Raw genomic sequence first — 13,897 nt, forward strand, 5'->3', positions numbered from 1 at the left:
CCTAATTACGAGTGCAACTTAGAAATAACACAAACAGGCTAGGAACAACATAACAGATGAGAACGGTCTAAGGTTTTTACGAGGAATGAGTTGGGCTTGAGTGGTCTGTTCCCATCTTTTCCTCTTCGACCCAGATGTAACTGGAGGTCGAACCACACTTTCTGGACCAGATACCTTGGTGTACTGGGATTCAGAGCCTGGGAGTTTTAGAGCTGGGCCATGTCCTTATCGGTGATGGGAGGGTGGCTGTTTGTGATATCTTTTCCTTGCCTTCTTAGCTGTTTGATGTTGCCCAGAAATACATGATTTGAAGTGGTAAATTCAGTGTCCTTCATAAGGCACCAGCTGCGAACGATGGGTGGGTTATTTAGAAACGACCAGCTCGATTTGCTCTGTCTCGTTTGGACACATTCACTTTATATGGGATGGTGGAGATCGCAATTCAATATTGAAACAGTATTGAAAAGGTCGGAGAAACAGACAGCACGGTTTATACAATTCTCTGCTGTTGAAAACCAAATGCTAGTTTAAAAGAAATGGGAGATAATGTCTACATGCTTTTTATAGTAGAGATCAAGTTCAACATTTCCTGGTAGGGCTGATGAGACAGTGGATTGCGCAGTGAGATGGAACAGAGTAAATATGCATTTCAAAGTCATAGGTTTAGCCGGTGGTAACTTTTGAAATAGACACCAGCTGGAATGCGGTTTTAACCAATCAGCATTCAGGATTAGACTCACCCGTTGTATAATAGAGCAATACCTATTGATCAAGTGTACTTTGTCTCATGCAAATCAATGTTAGATTTAAATAATGCAGATGAACAATGTCAAATATTGTGATTAGTATAGTAATGGCTTTAAGAATGATTACCTGCTGCATTCAATGATAAAACAACCTACAGAACTAGACTAAACTTCACTTGCGTCACACTTGTGACATTGAAAGATAAACATCATGGTAATGCTTTCCCTGATTTCAGATAAAGGAAGATAGTTCCTACATGATAGAGTGCTTGCTTTGTTATCCAACTGATCTTGTGTCCTTTCTGTCATTCTGTGAACCCCATTCATTGCTGCTCACAGCTATATTCAATTGAATTACATTTACTGGCGGGGAACAATATTTGATTCAAGACTGAACTGTTACTCACAGACCTCTGTTTGTTCTTTCTATCCTCTCCCAGCCACAACATCTCTCTTCATTAATTATATTGCTGACAAAAGCACCTGCTATCCTTTTACTGTATACACCATCCACTTAACCATTCACATTCACACATGTGCAATTTCATATGATGGCAAGGCAATTAAGATGCTTGTTGCTTGCCACCCTCTTCTCTTTTACTGAATTACGAAGAAAGAAATTCAGAAGGAAATTCACCTCATGTTGGCCGTAAAAACGTCTCTTTCTTTTCAGCCTCTACTAAGTGGCTGGAATACCCCCACCCCCTAATGTGGCTTTGTTGTGCTGCAGCTGAGAGTGTTTCGGGCTTTGGCAGACTAAAGAGCACACAAAAGGCCCACTGGAGTCCTGGAGAGTGGCGGTAGGCAGAGCAAACACAGCACACCGCCACATGATGGAAGGCTGGGGCATGCTGCCGACCGACGGGCACAAAGAGAGCACTGTCGTGGAAACCCAAGCCGGTAGTAACTAACCACTCCACTGCCTTGGCTTTATCCATCTGTAGGAAGTTCGGAACTGCATCTGCACACACACACACACACACAGTCTTTTATCTGGGATGCTGCTAGCCACACTATAGGGTACATTGTTTAGATTAGAGGGTAGACTGTTTTTTTTTTAGAGGGTGTTGTTCTTTGGAAAGAACGTGTATAATAATGTGGATTTGTCAAGGATAGATGTTGAGAAAATAAATTGTGCTTATGAATAATGATTTTGTACTAAGGAGTCTGGTGCCAGATCTCTTTTACTAAAGCAAATTTGCCTTAGCGAATTGGTTGATGTTATCTCCTGATTGCAGCCAATTGGACCAGTGTTTGACTTCAATTGAGCGTGAGCACAGCCCATTTGCATCTGGTTATCTGGAAGCATAACTTGCTGGCCCAGTGTTGGCCAGGTCTGGCTGATGACGTTGTTTGGTTGGTTCACCTGATTATTGTTGTAAGATTGTAAGCATATGTCGGTCTAGCATAGCTGTTGGAATGTTGCACGAGTCCAATATCCCCCTCTTTGACTGGTGTCCAATACATTGGACTGGCTCTTTGTTTGCTTTGGGCTGACCAGTTTTTTGACTGGGTCCAGGTGTCAGCAAGGGACCAGTGAGTAAACAGTTCAGTTTCCAACTTCTAGTGTGTTAGAACGCAACACTTAAAAAATGTAACTTTGGGGGGCCAAACAAAACCAGTTGCGGGCCACTTTTGGCCCACGGGCCACCTGTTACGGACCCCTGACTTATGTCAATGATTGTTGTTGTTTAAAATGTTGGGCTCTCTGGCTCTTTCTTGTTATACTACGATGAAACTTGACCCAACGGCAAGGAGTTTCTCTGAAACTAGGATAGCTTGAACCACAAGTCATCCAGCATTCTTTCAAGAGGTTTGTTTTCATGTGGTCCAACAAAATAAGGTTGGACAATGGCCATACTGTCATGTATGTCATGGATAATTCAATTCCACTGTTCTGTATTGCCCTTACCTCAGAGGGTCACACATGATAACTTTCTCTTGTTTGCTTATTTGACAGCAGTCTTTGCACTCTATGTCCAAGAGGTCACCACCTCAATGGCCATATGGTCAATGGCCAGCTATTACAGCCTTATTAGAGACAGACAGCTGTATGTATGAAGCGTCTCAGTGTTGGAGTGCTGGTCTATGATCAATTTAGCTTTTTAGATCATAATGAATAAGATTATACGGACAGGAAGGAGCTGATCCTAGATGCTTGATACATGTGGTCCCAGCTCTATCCTGTAACTGAACTTTTCAGCTCCATGAAGCATCTTTGTGAGTTTGCATATCGAACCTGTTTGACATTTTAGATAAACTGTCTGACCTATAAAACATGTATTTGTTCCCACCATAGCACAACGTTATGTAAATAAATTAGTCATTAGTGTTTCCTGTCTTGTACGCTTAAAGGTTACATGCACAATGAGAGTTCTGTAGACGAGTAGAAGGTGCACCTTCAGTCATGTGTGAAGACTTGCTTCCCCATATTTTGCTTAATAACTTGCTTCCCCATATTTGATCTAATAACTTAACAGCATTGTGTTGGAGCAAGTTAATGAATAATGGGCTACATGGCAGTTGGTTTCTAAACCTGGCTTCACGCTCCTATGCTTTGCTAATGCGATAAATGGTACGTTACTGGTATCGTACTGTTACAATTCCATTGATCGCTGCCTTTTAAATTGTCATCGAAATGCAATGTTAACCTTTGGTACCGTTTGTAAGTATCTTTTTAATGAGCATAAACTCTCACAGTATAGTTGTAATGGCATCTGAACTGGTCATATTTATTCCATAAGCCATTCAGAAAAACAAATAAGACTGTCAGACTCATTGGACACTATCTTAAGAGCCACTGTTATTCATAGTCTTGGTTTGGCCCCTATAATTGCATCCAGATCACCCACCAGTGGCCGCTATGACCTATGCTCTGCTCTCTCTCTCTGTTCAAACACAAGATACAACTAGGCCTACAATAGCCAATTAATATATTAATATAAAAATGCTACACAATAATCTTCCATTCTCTCATCGTTTTCTAACCATTTTATGTTTCTCACTGCGTATTTAACAGTAAGACAACTTTAATCAATGAATCGTTCCATCCATGACATCTCCTGGAACAGCTGTCAGGTGAAGCTTGACAACAGAAATAGTCACGTGCATAAGCCAAGAGCTCACTGTTAGTGACCTCACGCCACGGTGAAGTTGCTCAAAGAGTGAAACATTTCAGGAAAAGGTTTTACGTTTCATTTGAACACCTTCATTTGATCCACAAACGTGAGAGGATGACTAATTTCTGGATCATTTCTGGAGAAAAACTAAAAGAGCAGGCCTAACCATAGTGTCCGAAAACACATTTTCTGGAGCGACAATAACATTTTGTATCTGATAAATGTTTCTACGATGAGACAATAAAATCCCCATTTACTAAATAGTTCAACTCACCCGTTTTTATCGCACGCGTAGTTCGTAGGTTGTGTAGCATTGCGGTTGCTCCATCATTTCTCCAATCATTTACGTTATTCAAATGATACAACACTTTGCTGGAGTCCCAATCAACAAAACTCTGACCGATCTTAACAACTCCCGGATATTCAAATGTTGTCGAAGCAATGGACAGTATAGCCGATTATATTATTCAACACATGTACAGTATTATGCTCATCAATACATTGAAGGGCTGGGGCAGGCTTCCTCAAGTAGTTGTATCGGTGGAAACCGCACCCCCGTCGGTCTGACGGTACAGAAGCATCTCGTCACACAGCTAGAGAGCAAGGTCATTACATAATGCATTTTTTCTTCACAATTGTAACATTGACAACATCTAGTTTCTCAAAATCAAGTACGCTACGCCTCGTTCTTCATCCTTCTACAAGACAATAGAGACTTTATGGATCCCTGTTCCCATAAAGGGTCATGGTCCCATCATTTTCTTTGTTACCCAAAGGTTCCTATGCATGTCAAGATATTCCCTACATTCAAAAGACAGATGCACATGAGTGTACATTGGTGTTCTTCTTAGTCTTTTCCTGCCTGTAAGTAGTACAACATAACTAAAGTAGGTAGTCTAGTGGTTAGAGCACTAGGCCGGTAACTGAAAGGTTGTTGGATCAAATCCCCTCTGACAAGGTAAACATCTGTCATCTTGCCCCTGAACAAGGCAGTAAACCCACTGTTCCCCGGTAGGTTGTCATTGTAAATAAGAATTTGTTCTTAACTGACTTGCCTAGTGAAATAAAAAAGACTTTAATATTTACACAGTAATAAGGATTTGAGGACACCGTAATGTTAAGCTTGACCAAGTCAAGTGGACCTTAGAACTGAATGACCAAATCAATTCAAGTGTTACATTGGGATGTATTCATTTGGTCCTGACTAAGAAAAGCAGGGGAATTCCACACTAGCCTTGTAAACACAAATTAAGTCATGTTCTGTCATCTGTTAACCAGAGAAGCCTGATCTAAATTAGGACATGCTCCTCTCAGCAGTCTCTTCAACAACACAAATAAGGAAACTAGAACCATTCTGGGTACACACTTTGGATGGTCATTTAGTTGATTTCCACCAGTCAATGACAAGATTTTTCCATCAAGCTGTGTGAGGGAATAGATGGAACCATGATTGACGACTCAAAACAGAGGGCCGGAAGTTGTAATGTGTTTTTTTATTGGTAGTATACTGTACAAGTGAATGTTTTCATGTTTGAACGTTTTTCTAGGTCCATCTTCCCATAGGTACAACACTCCATCTATCAGTTCCCTGCCTGCCTGGCACCGTGTCAGCCTCCTGTCCTCTCTTCTCCCTCCAGTCCTCACAAACCGCTCTGTTCACAAGGCTGTGAAATGAAACCTTGTGGGTGGGTGTCCACCTGGGCTCACGTTTCCCATTTACAGTGGAGTTCCCCGGGGAAAGGTAAGTGGTGGTGAGAGGTGACGGGCCGGGCATGGAACCAGACAGAGGATGTGTTCCAAATGGCACCCTATATAGTGCCCTACTTTTTGACCAGGGCCCATAGGGACTAGGGTGCCAATTGGGACACAGCCAGAGTGGGATTGGGTCACTCGTGATTGGGCTATTTATCCTCACTGATCCCATCTATCCTATCTCAGCACTAGACATCCAATCCCACCACAAGATATATAAAATCCCTAAGGATAAGAGCATTTGCATTTACTGTCTACTGTGACTTGGTTCATCAGCCCCTGTAGTCCCTGTTTTAAATAAACCACCCCGAGTTAAAACATCAAGAGACATCTTATATCTAGTGTTTGCTGGATCCAGTTCGCCACTTTGGTCTCTCTACCTTCAACACGGTTGTCATTGTCAAGGATGTAATCATTTCCAGCCTAAGGGAAGGTCCCCTCATCCCCGTTCAGGCTGTCAAATCCACACACACAGCCACATGTATTATTTCAGGACATAGCTTCCAAGTCAGCCACAGGGCCTGTTACAGTCTAGCTATCATTGGAGCTGGCTTTGCTTTTATTGTCTGCACCCCCACAGAGACCCGAGTACAGCTTCTAACTGTCTAACACCATAACCTTGTTCTAATGGCATGACAAACACTCACGCGATGGAATCATTGCCACAGGGCATTTAGACAGAAGGCCCCAAAAAGGAGGAGAAAATGTAATGATGTGAAGATATAAAACCGGTGAGAGAGGAGCCTGTTTGACTCACAGGGGATCTGGACTGCCCGGCGGCAGCACTGTCAGCATTTAGGAACAATCAACATTAATATTCCTGTGGGTGCGTACCAAATTGCACCCTTTTCACTATATAGTGCACCCATAGGGCTTTGGTCAAATGTAGTGCACCATATAGGGAATAGGGTGCTATTTGGACGCACCATGTATGTCCAGTTGGGCAGAAACATCATCACTGCTGATATTGACTGAGGGGATGAGGACAGATTGAGGAGGTCCCTCTGGGGGGAACTAACTGTATTTTGGCCCAGGAGGCTAGGGAGATACAGGAAGTGCTTTTCCTCGTGGATGTTTGTCACACATTTGCATGTGATTATCTGCATTTGCATTCAAGACTGGTTGGTTGAGCTCGAGGCAAGGGTGAGGCTGTGGACTTTGGGATGAGCACGTCTAGATTGTTGACTCGATCATGTGATGAACATACTGTGTGGCATCTGTGTGGCAAGGGTATCTGTGTGGCAAGTCGAAACTCATAACACAGCCCGACAAATCGTCTTCCAAGATTGTCTTCCAGGAAAATCCCACTTCCCGTGAGAAAATGATGTCTGGAATGTTGTCGTCGTTGTTTTGAGGTTGTTCAAAGTGGTAAGCAATGCATCTAGGGCACAAGAATTAAGCATCCTTTTGTTGCTCCTTCACTGCGGATTGCAGGGAGAGAGCAAAACAGCTGGTCGGACCCTACACGGAGCACAAGACTACACCACAGACATCCTACATCCAGACATCCACAGACACTGTGTGGCATTGTCATCTGAGCGACAACCAGGTCTGCTTCTCAATCAACTCAGAGAAGACTAACTGAGCCCATATTCACAAAGCATCTCAGAGTAGGAGTGGTGATCTAGGATCAGGTCCCCCCCCCCCCCCCATCCTTGTAATCTGTTCCTAGATCCACACTTCTGAGACTCTTTGTGAATAGGGCGCTGATAGTCTAATATTAGGTCATTTAGAGAATAGTCTTTATTATGAGTTTAATTCACACAGTGATGGTACTATGGACATAAGAGGTCAAGAGATGAATCTGTTTCTAAAATACATACATGAACATAACCTACAGAGAAGTAGCCCTTCTTGTACCAACCTCATGTTGACACAGGACATTCTTTGGGATGGACACATCTGCCAATACAAATAGCTGATGTTTTTCGCACATTATCACGGCTATGTAGATTACTTGGGCCCACATCTCTCTCACCCAGTGTATAATTTCATTTTCATGACATTTATTGTTCAAGGCTGTTTACTCATTCCAAAGAGCCCAGTAATATTGACACAATGCGAGAACTCGATGCGAAAGGACATTTTATCCGGCTGTGATTGTCAACCATGATATAGAATAATGTCTGCTTGGATGGTGAAACCGTGTGTCGTCAATTCAACTTAATCTAATGTGCCCCATAACCACCAGTGTGTGTGTGTGTGTGTGTGTGTGTGTGTGTGTGTGTGTGTGTGTGTGTGTGTGTGTGTGTGTGTGTGTGTGTGTGTGTGTGTGTGTGTGTGTGTGTGTGTGTGTGTGTGCGCGTGCGTGACTGAGCACCTCAGGTACGGATTAATGAATGGAACAACATTAAAGTTGCTGTTGACATTGCTCTCTGTACACTTGAGTGGAGAAGGTCTGAGTCTGCTAGATATGTATACAGCCCAGGGATTCTCAGGACATTTCTAAATCTATTCATGCAGACAAATGCTTTGGAAACAGGCAGGCATGCACCCAAATCCTCTCATGATTAATTCATTTTGAGACCCATTTCCATATGTTTGATACCATTCCATTTATTCCATTCCAGCCATTACAATGAGCCCGTCCTCCTATAGCTCCTCCCACCAGCCTCCACTGCATTTAACAGTTGTAAGCAACTGTGCCATAGTTGGATGTGAATAGGCTGTGTTAACTCCTCTGGCCCCAACAATAGCAAATGTGCTTGCACTGGTATTGGCACACGTGCGCTAGCCAACAGCTCACAGATAGGACTCCGGTGCAGTAGGCTGTGCTGGTAGGCTAGTCTACATGAGATTATTATTGATAATTGCGAGAATATGTTTATTTGTCAAATGGCAGTCAAGCATCAATCATCATGTCACCAGAATAAGACCCTGGATATTTTCTTGGAAAGGATTCACCGTGCACTTTCGCCACCCTGTGAAGTTCATCATCATTTCACCGTAGCCTAATAAACTCTGTGGTTTCCCGAGTCATAGTGGGAGGACCACACACCATATCATCGTGTGAATCCAAGTTTATTTCGATAACATGGTTATTATATGAATATTTGCGCATAAAGGAGTTTCCACCACTCTTTCTTGCATAATTAATTTTACCGACACAAAAACAAACAAGTGATCTGTTGGCGTTTATACAATTGTTCAGAAACTATTCGTTCCCCTCACAGCTGTCGTGATTTTCTTTTTAGACGGTATGATTCTACGAGTAAAAACTGCGGACGGAGACGTGGTTTGTTTCTCTAAACATGTTTGTTGAAAACTTGCCCTCTGAAATGGTTTGCCATTTTGTCTCTTGGTGTTTATTAAGTCTCGTTCTCTGTTGTCCATTTAGATGTCACGTCTCCAGAATGTCCCGATTTGAATTCACAGCTCAAGCTCATACAAATGTACAGTACCCAAGACCCACGCAACCACTCCAATGTACAGTAGTCAGTTTGAAAAGAGCCTCGTCATCAAACATAATAAGCACACGGCGGTGTTGTATTAAGTAGCCAGCCAAAAACGTCTACTGCAGCAGGCTTCCCTCTCTGTTGCCTTGCCTTCCGTCTGACCCCAGTTACCGGTACATATCTAGTGTGTTCGCCCTGAGGGGGAGTCAGATAGGATAACATCCTGGTAAACACATTTAAAGTCTGTTCACCTTATTAAAGTTGCAAGGTGAGTTCCCTCTACCTACCCCGAGGACTACAGCGAGGTGTGACTGGTTTGGATTGACAGGCCCTCCATCAGGCATAACACCTCTAATGGAGAAAGACGAAAATAACACCCCCGTTCATTCTCATTCAAATGAGTTGGCGTTAGAGCGGTGAGGTTGACAGGGAGGGCAGCCAGCAAAGTCTCCTTCTTTGTGCTTTGACACAAAGGGCCAGCAACAGATGGCTAAGATATCATCTGCATCTTCCAGGCTACTTTCTGTCAACTTCCTTCACAGAACTTTGAGGTTTCGGCATTTCTATGCAGTTTCTTTACAGTACATAGAACATTTTATGGTTACCCCAGATGGCATGCTTTAATACTAACTTCAGTGTGTGAATGCTTCTGTATGGAAATACCAGCAGGTCTAATGGGTGCCAACAGTATCCTATTTGGAGCCATGTGGCCTACAGATAAGTCAATACGTCATTTCAAAAGCTCTGACTTTTGTTTTGTACTGCATATTCTTGTCAGGTTGATACAAAATGTAAACAGTACAAGTTACTTCCACAAAACCCATACACAATGTACAAAACATTTACAACGTTAAAATGATCAAATATATACAGTATTAAATATGAATGCTAATTCTCAGTCATTTCTTTACGGGGCGGCGGGTAGCCTAGTGGTTAGAGCATTGGGCAAGTAACCGAAAGGTTGCTAGATCGAATCCCTGAGCTGACAAGGTAAAAATATGTCGTTCTGCCCCTGAACAAGGCAGTTAACCCACTGTTCCTAGGCCGTCATTGTAAATAAGAATTTGTTCTTAACTGACATGCCTAGTTAAATAAAAAATATTGTCTAGATAACATTAGCTTAGGCCACTGCTTCCTTTATTACACAGTGATGTTATACGACAGTAATTGAACTAGGTGTGTACTTAAATAGGTGTGGCTGTACCTTGAATAAACAGCCCTTATTTCAGTGTAACAACAGTGGGAAAAAAATAGTATAACAATTCATGGTGTACTTTATGGACCCTGTTATCTAGAAAACTAATTTGTGAGTTAGTCCAATATCAGACTGAATAAATATGCCCTGTTATTAGCACGGAGCATCATATCCCCATAATCTCTGCGTGGCACCGCATATCAAAATACGTTCTTAAAATCATAACATTGAATCAAACATGTATAACCATTTTTACAAGAAAGCCTAGGAATACTCAAAGCAAATTTTCAGGAATATCCTCAATAAGATGAATACAACTTAATTTTTTCTCACCTTCAACTATATGTCTGTATTTTAAATAAGCTACTGTATCTTTGCATCTGCCTGAAGAAAAGCATCTGGGCTGTGTTCACAAAGCGTCTCAGAGTAGGGGTGCTGATCTAGGATCAGGTCCCTGGCCATAAAAGCACTCGTGCTTGGTTGATACATACGGACCCTGATCCCTCCAATGTGCTCTGAAAGGGAAAGACAGCTCTCTGCTGCCACCTGGTGGGTTTTTCTTGTGGTGAATGATCTCCTGCAGTAGCAACAGTTGCCAACCCTCCACTGACAATCCCTCCGTGCAGTGACCATGGCCAGCACGTGTTCTATAGCCAACAGGTCGGCTTATTTTGCCTGTGAAACAGATACCACAGGTGACACCCACTGAGTTGAAAAATTATGGCATGATACTGTAGCCCAGGAATTAAAATTAATAACATAAGCAGACTCAACTTTCTATATTCATAGTTTGGTATATACTCCCATTTAGTTTGTGATTGACAAGCTATGCAACTGATCAGGGTTGTGTCCAGCAGGGAGAAAACACACTGAAAATGAGTGAAACAGGGAGCTTCTACCTGAACTTGTCCAATGAGAAATGGTTATTTACGTTTCCAGTTGCAAAATGTTTTTCTATGGTTCGCCCTAGAGAACATGACCCTGTTATATACTGTAGTGACCAGAAAGGTGACATCCTCAAAGGGTGGACTCACCGATAAAGAGCTGTTGAGGGTCCTGACCAGATGCAGCCTCTCATTGACTTTGTCATTTTTGCAGCATCGAATGAATGACCCTCTGAAGTCCCTCGTCAGTTCTCCCGTTGGCGATACTCTGTCCTGCTTTAGATTGATGTACAGTGCCTCCGTCTCATCAGATGCGCCCTCTAAAAATCATAAGAAGTATAATAAATCAAGATTTGGCACTGAAATATGCGATCCTTCACATATGTTATCATTCAAAACAAGTTGATCAACTCTTATTATGATTTCATAAGAACACTCAGTGTAGATGTGTGGGTGTTAACTAGGCTGCTACGTCATCTTGTGTGCCAATCCAGTATAGTCAAGAGGATGATGTTGGGTGTTGATACAGAAAAGCTAACACAGCTCACCCTCCTTTACACCCTGGGCCTCAGCCCCCAATCCATCTTCCTCTTCCTCTCTGAGGGGAGGACCTGCCCACTGCCCTCTCCGGAGAAGGGACATCCAGACAGCTGGACTCAATGCTCTCTGACATCATAATGGTGGTAGGGGCAGACACAGGGACAGTGGAGTGACAGGGGGAGGAGGTGGAGCGAGGCAGGGGAACACGTCCCTGGGTGGGCATAAACGGTGCAGACATTCACACTGGGTTATCATTCACATTGGGTTAACGTGAGGCTCTCATTGTTTCATCTAAAACAGCAGACATGGAGTCTGAGTCTACTTATTGTCTAAAGATATCCCACTCCAACTATAGCAAACATTAGCATCAACGCTTGCAAATCGGCATGTGTCAACAAAGTAGTTGAATGGGGCAAAGAGCACTCACATTGACACAGTCTTTGGTCAGCTGCTCAGAGTGAAAAGGGACAGATTGTCTCCTGTGACTTGACCTCTTCTTGGTCACTTGCCTCACTGTAGCCACACACAGTGAGCCACAGAAATTACAGTTTTTTATTTAACTAGGCAAGTCAGTTAAGAACAAATTCTTATTTTCAATGACGGCCTAGGAACAGTGGGTTAACTGCCTTGTTCAGGAGCAGAACGACAGATTTTTACCTTGTCAGCTCAGGGATTCAATCTTGCAACTTTTCGGTTACTAGTCCAACGCTCTAACCACTAGGCTACCTGCCGCCCCAATTTGCTAGAGTCATTTGTTAGAAAAATCTATGTAACACCCGAGGTTGGTCGAGAGGTTAAGGCCGTCACCCTCAGCACATATGCGATCCCCGGCCTCACCAGTCATCACACTATGTTCCCTCCATCTCCCAGCTCATTTCGGTCTATCCCCATCAACAACACTGGGAAAGATCCTTTGAAAATGAAATGAACGATCCATGTAATCCCTTGAGAGACTACGACGTCTGGTGTTCTTCTCTGACAACTCATTCAGTGTAGCAGGATCTGCCGTTGACAGTTTAAACAGCCATCTGTAACATGGAGAAGCCCTGCCTTAAAACCCCTAACCGGTACGTCCAATGTTTTATGTACTTAGGAGTAGAGCTTCCAGATCATTTAAAACATTTATTTAACCAGTCAGATGTCAGATGTCATGATGGCCAACTAATGGAAATTGTAATATGGCCCCATGAGACCAAGTTTAACTCAGATAACATACAATAACATGCCATAACAATAACAATAACATGCAACCTTCACACCATGTGAACAGTAGAACCGTAGTGTTCACACAAATCCAGCTCTATTTTCACAGTATCTGCCCACGTCCTCTGCCAGCGAGTGTGCCTTTTGACCTCAGCGTTGCAGAAGTAAACTACGACCTCCCAGCCTGCATCCACTTCCCTCCTTTCCTCTCTCGCCATCTCTTTTGCACTCGTTCATCTCCCTCAGACTCTCGGTGGCGAAGTAAAGCGCCACAACCGTCGTACGACTCAACGTGGCTGTCAGATCAACAAGTACTAGGCTATGTCGTGTGTTTATTAGTGGTATGCCAAGTGTTTTAACTGAAACCTTAGTGAAACCACAAAAAGGGGTCAACAGCAGACCAGCAGTTAATGAATGCATTCTGCATGTATACCTTTAGATCAAAAGCAACGATAACTTACAGAGGAAACAAGATAATACAGGCCAAGTGTGATAATACACACCACCGTTTGAAATATACTGGACAGATATTAGACAGCGAGGGAAGCTTACTGTACAAAGGACTACATTTGAGTTTGAACGTGTGCAAAAGCCCAGCAATTCCCTGCAACCTGGGAAGTGTGCTGTGCAGAGGGGAAGCTTTCCGCTGACTCTTACTGTGAGAAAGTCATAACTTTCATGTGTTGGAAGTCATGCTTGTGATCAAAGAATACATCTCGCTTTTACCGTTACATGGCCAAGACATGAACCTATGTACTTCAACAGTGTATCTACTGAAATGAAAAATAAGAATAATATAAAGTTGAAGTCGGAAGTTTACATATACCTTAGCCAAATACATTTAAACTCAGTTTTTCACGATTCCTGACATTTAATCCTAGTAAAAATTCCCTGTCTTAGGTCAGTTAGGATCACCACTTTATTTTAAGAATGTGAAATGTCAGAATAATAGTAGAGAGAATGATTGCTTTCAGCTTTTATTTCTTTCATCACATTCCTAGTTGGTCATAAGTTCACCTACACTTAATTGGTATTTGGTAGCATTGCCTTTAAATTATTTAAC

The 13,897-nt window shown here is 42.7% G+C and overlaps 1 long non-coding RNA gene across 1 annotated transcript; it reads right to left on the minus strand.

Annotated features, from left to right (window-relative positions):
- Positions 1-8,177: 8,177 nt before the first annotated feature.
- LOC129824933 (uncharacterized) lies at positions 8,178-11,807 on the minus strand. Its single transcript, XR_008754810.1, has 3 exons — positions 11,640-11,807; positions 11,242-11,411; positions 8,178-10,882 (listed from the first exon to the last, which is right to left on the minus strand). It is a non-coding gene; the product is annotated as an uncharacterized LOC129824933 (long non-coding RNA).
- Between the last annotated feature and the right edge of the window lie 2,090 nt (positions 11,808-13,897).

This window comes from Salvelinus fontinalis, chromosome 27, assembly GCF_029448725.1.
Source record: "Salvelinus fontinalis isolate EN_2023a chromosome 27, ASM2944872v1, whole genome shotgun sequence".
NCBI lineage: Eukaryota > Metazoa > Chordata > Actinopteri > Salmoniformes > Salmonidae > Salvelinus > Salvelinus fontinalis.